The following is a 6000-nucleotide window of genomic DNA, read 5'->3' on the forward strand; positions in this document are numbered from 1 at the left end:
ATATCACATTGTGAACATCTACACGACAGTTACAGTTCACTACTCTATATCATTACACAGTTTATACTACAGATGTGTCCTTATTCATTTTTACTGCTGTTGCACCAAACAGACTCTCTCAGTGTGCCAGGTGCTGTGAGAATTTGCCAGCTCTGGACATCATTTTGTTAATATTTTTACCTTCAAAAAAAGTCACAATGCAATGACTAGGATGCACCAAGGGACTGTGCTGATTAATTTAATATATGACACTTGTATATCTGTGTAAAGGAGTTTCTGAATCTGTATATGAACTGCTACAGATGTGTCTGCTTAGATCTTTGCTCAGTGCGCTACAAGTTGTGTTACACATAATGTGTGAGTGCTGTGTGACTCGGTAGCTCCAAGCATCTTTTTTTGCATTTCTTGTGTGTGAAATGCTTATTATATGCAAAGTAATGTAATAGGATGCAAGAGCAGCTTCTGCTGATTAAAATGATAAACAGCATGCCTATGTGACTGCGACTGTATTTGCATACAAAATGCTAATCTATAGTGTTTTCATGAAAACAAATGTAACATGGCATTTCGGATGCAGGTAGAGTCGCAATTAAACATAGAATGTAGGCATGCCACATATAATTTTGATCACCAGAAGCTTATTGTGCATCATATTCCATTACAGATTGTCACAGATGCATTTTTGCAGAAGAAAAAAAAAAAACGATGCTCGACGCCACCAAGTCCGTCCACGGCATGGTGCAACTTCAAGGGCTGTTTAGTGTGACTTCAGCAAGGATGTAAGAGGACACATCTGTATGATGCAATGGCTGTAGCTTTTTTCCATGCCAAGTTCTCTTACAAGAGTGAATAAACTTGATATACTTTGTGGTTTGATTACCTCACTGGGTGCAGGAGACAGGCTAACAGTCTCACTTAATCCATCTCCACCACCGACAATGGCTGTGTTGACTAAGGTTTTCTCAGGTAATTCCATTCTGTCAAGTAATTTCTGCTGATGAGGATTTCATAAGTGAATGTACATTTAGAGTGCCTTTACTCCTAAACTACTTCCTCATGGTTTCCGGAGGAAATAATATTCTAATTAAAACTTGACCAGTCTCAAAATTCAATCACTGTTGATAACATGATTTTAAAAAGGCCTTCCATTGCCCTACCTTTATAAAATGAGTGTAAGGGCATTATTTTGAACTTTGTGGGGTAGTTTTAGCAGTACATCAACAAGAATCCTAAATCACAGTATGTCTTAATATCTATATTTCTTTACAATGATAATGGCTAAATAAGAGGCTGTTAGGGAACCCTGTACTGCAGGATAAGAACATAGAGCCCCTCAGTGGAGGGTCTTCTGCCTATAGTTATGACCCATTGTTCCCTTAGTGCAAGCAGGCACACTGGTACTTAGGCCACCCCCAGGTCTTCTTGGCACCGGGCAGTAGATACTTCTATAACAGACAAAGAACCGTTTGGTGGTGGAAGATGGCAGGAAACCACCACAATACAGCTGCTGAAGGTGCAACTGTAAACTAGTCACTAGGATTACCGTCAAGGTGGTAAATAGGGTATATGCCAGAAGGGCTAAGTACAGTCACAGAATCACAGTAAATGGCCGGTACAGATGTAACAAGACAAGGCAAGGCAACTGGAATGGATGATAAATAAACCAGGACCTAGCTTGACTGGCAACAGGAATCCCAGGACAGACACGGATGACATGGTCACGAGTGATCTGGACAAAACATGGACTGGAACTAAGATGAATCTCTCCACTGGGTATTCTGAGAATCTCCTTGAACAGGAATCCGCCAGACCTTCCTGGAGATGGTAATGACAGTATACTACAATGGACACACAGAACAAGGTCTTTTCAGAATCCTTCCAAATGGAATCGTTCACCACAGAAGCAACAGGTATGAGTCTTTTTATCAGAGAATAAAAGGGATATTCTGGACCAGAATCTACTGGACCTTTCTGGAGCTGATAGAACAACAGAATCCTCCAGCAGATTAGGCAAGAACAGACCTTCCCAAAGTTTGCCTGGTAGAATCTCTCATCCAAGCACAGAAACAAACTTGAATCTTTCTCCCAAGATTAGCTTTGGAATCTTTCCTGACCGAATCGGCATAGGACCTTCTTGAAGCTGTAAATCGACAAGATCTTCCTAGAGGATGCCAGATGGAGTCTTTCCAAAGTTCTTATCAGAATCTTTCAAGTAGTTTCCCAGGTCGAATTACACAGCCTACTTGAAGCTATCACCAACATTGACTGAGCAAAAATAAATCCTATTTATAAGGAGCTGATTAGTTGACTGGAACCAGCAGAGTGCTGCCATCACAAAGAATTCAGCCTGCATAATGACAGCACCTGACACAGTGCAGATCAGCCCAGTGCTGCAAACTTTATCTCTTCAGGACTGATCAGTAGCCTGAAGCAGCCAGCTAATAATATGGTGTTCCTGTTGCTAAGTGACAGCGGTTCGGAACAGAACAAACCCCCCCTGAAGAGTGGTAAAGAGACCCCTAGATCCGGGTTTATGAGGAAAGTCTCTGAAGAATTGCTTCTTCAGAGAAATGACATGCAAGTTGTTATCAGAAACCCAGAATGTCTCTTCCGGACCATACCCCTTCTAATACACCAGGAACTGTAATCACCCTCGAACAATCCTGTAATCCAAAATCTGCTCCACAAAATATTCAGTGTGTCCAGACACAGAGATTGGTGCAGGTCTTCTGGGAGCTTGTGGTTTAAAGATCTTGGAGCACCACACAGGTTTTAATAGAGAGCAATGAAAAGAGTTGCTGATCTTCAGGGAGTTGGGCAGTTTTAATCAGAAGGTTACCGGATTGACTCGACCAGTGATTTTGAACAGCCCAATGAACTTTGGGACGAACTTCTGAGATGACTGTCATACTCTGATGTTACAAGTTGACAGATACACAGAGTCACCAACCTTGAGTGTACATGGTAACTGATGTTGGTCTGAGAAAAACGTAGCCTTTTGGGATGACAGCATGATGGCTAAACGTACCTTCCTCCACAATGCAAGAAAATGCAGAGGGGACCTAGGTGTGGGAGTGTCATCCGCAAAGACATTAGCTTTGGGGTTGAACCCAAACACGCACTGGAATGGATAACAGCCCAACGAAATCTGCCTGTCATTGTTATATGCAAACTCTGCAAAGGGTAGGTTCTCCACCCAGTTGTTCTAGAGTCATGAGGAGTTGCAATAGAGATACTGCTCCAGAACTTGATTGACCCTCTCCATCTGCCCATTCAACTGTGGATGGTACGCTGATGACAGGTTTAGTTTGATGTCAAACTGCCTACAGTACGACCTCCAAAACTTTACCACAAACTGAGAGCCTCTGTCAGAGATTATACCAACAGCAAGGTCATGGAGCCTGATGATATGCCTAACGAATAATGAGGCTAGCTTCCGGGCAGATGGTAGTTTGGACAGGATAAGAAGTTGGCCATCTTGCTGAAACAGTCCACCACAACCCAGATGGTGTTACAATTCAAGGACTTTGGTAACTCCACCACAAAGTCCATAGAGATGTGTGTCCAGGGCCTCTTGGGAATCTCTAATGACATCAGCCTGGATCTGAGATAACAGAGTCTGAGTGACTCCTAAACAGATACGAGAAGAAGGGAGAATGGGCAGAGGAGTGATTTCCTCCCAGTGTTCATCCAGAAAACTGCGTGACAGCGCGTCAGCCTTGATGTTCTTATGGCCCGGTCGAAAGGTGATTGTGAAATCGAACCGGGTAAAGAATAAGGCCCATTGTGCCTGTCTGGGATTCAGTCTCTGAGCTGCCTTAATATAGAGGAGGTTTTTATGGTCAGTAATGACAGTGACTCTGTGCTTAGCCCCCTCTAACCAATGCCACCATTCATTAAATGCCAATTTGACAGCTAATAACTCCCTGTTGCCGATGTCATAATTGGCCTCAGCAGAGTTACATTTCCTAGAGAGGAATGCACAAGGATGTAATTTGTGTTCCCCTGGTTTCTCCTGTGAGAGTATGGCTCTTACTCCAACCTCAGAGGTGTCCACTTCCACAATGAATGGTAAGTCTGGGTTAGGGTGTCTGAGAACTGGAGCAGAAAAAAAAAACATTTTAGACTCTCAAAGTCTTGCAGTGCTTCAGTTGACCAAACCCCAGGGTCAGCTCCTTTCTTTGTGAGGGCTACAATAGGATCAGCGATATCTGAGATATTATGGATAAACCTTCTGTAATAATTTGCAAACCCTAGGAAATGCTGCACAGCCTTAAGGTTTACTGGATGAACCCAGTCCTGGATGGCCTGAACTTTGACTGGGTCCATAGCAAAGCCTTCGGGAGAAATTATGTACCCAAGGAATGATATCCTGGGGACCTCAAACACACATTTCTCAGGCTTAGCATAGAGCTGGTGTTCCCTGAGTTTCTGCAACACAGCCTTGACCTGAACTCTATGCTGCAAGATGGAAGTGGAGTAGATCAAAATATCATCCAGATAGATGACCACAAATCTACCTAGAAAATCACGTAGTACATCATTATTGAAGTCTTTGAAGACAGCTGGAGCATTAGATAACCCAAATGGCATAGCAAGATATTCATAGTGCCCAGAATGAGTATTAAAAGCTGTCTTCCATTCATCACCCTCTTTTATACGAATCAAATTAGAAGTCCCTCTGAGATCAATTTTAGAAAATATCACCGCCCCTCTAAGCTGATCGAACAGGACAGATATCAAGGGTAAAGGTTAGGTGTTCTTCACTGTGATGTTATTAGGTTCCCTAAAGTCATTGCAAGGCTTCAACCCACCATCCTTCTTGCCCACAAAAAAGAACCCCGCTCCCACTGGGGATCTAGAAGTCCGACTGAACCCTTTCTCTAAAATCTCCTGGATGTACTCCTCCATAGACTGGGTCTCAGGGATAGATAGGGAGTACAACTGACCTTTGGGCAGACATGCTTCTGGCAGTAACACGATGGAACAATGATAAGGGCAGTGAGGAGGCAAGGTATCAGCATCTTTTTTAGAAAACACATCAATATACTCTTTATACTGTGTTAGTAAAGTGGTCTTATTCTGATTTGAACAGACAGAATTGACAAATACAGGTTTATATTGAATGGTATGAGACTCACCCTAGCTAGACAATTGGCAGAGCAAGAGGAACCCCACTCCGGCAATTCACCAGTAATCCAAGAAAACACAGGATTATGGCATCTGAGCCAAGTATATCCTAATACCAAAGGAACCAAGGGGCAGTGAACAAGATAGAAACTAATGGTCTCAGAATGTAAAACCCCAACAGTAAGTTGGATTGGTGGAGAACACCACTGGATCTTGCCATCCAAAAGGGGTTTACTGTCCAGACCACAAACTGAGACTGTAGTTTCCATCTTAACTGGGACAATCTTTAAGGTGTGGGACAGGCCAAAGTCCAGGAAATTACCACCTGCCCCACTGTCCACGAGGGCAGAGACTGAGACAGTATCTCCCTCAACCACCAGTTTAGCCAATACAAGCAACAAATCCATGAAAGAGGACAGATACATGCCTAGATGAACCTCTTCCTCTCCCCCTAGACTCTGGATTTTCTCGGCTTAGCTAGGCAAAATTGGACAATATGTTCCCTACCTTCACAATATAGGCACAGACCATCCCTTCTCCTCCTACTTCTCTCCACACCAGACAATCTATGAGCCCCAATCTGTATAGGCTCAATGGCATCCTCTGGAAGGATATGAGGCATAGGAGGGTGTTTGGCAGGCGACCCTGTTTCTCCTGGACACATTCCCTTATGCCCCTGTGGACCTTGATGGCTAAGTGCATAAGAGCATCCAGGGTTTAAGGGTTTGAATGGTACACCAGAATATTTTTAACCTGATCCAACAACCCCAGCCAAAATTGGCTTTTCAAAGCTGCATCATTCCAACCTGAGTCCAAAGCCCAGCACCTGAACTCTGTGCAGTACTCCTCAGCAGCACCTAAACCCTGCCG

Source organism: Pseudophryne corroboree, chromosome 2, assembly GCF_028390025.1.
Source record: "Pseudophryne corroboree isolate aPseCor3 chromosome 2, aPseCor3.hap2, whole genome shotgun sequence".
Lineage (NCBI taxonomy): Eukaryota > Metazoa > Chordata > Amphibia > Anura > Myobatrachidae > Pseudophryne > Pseudophryne corroboree.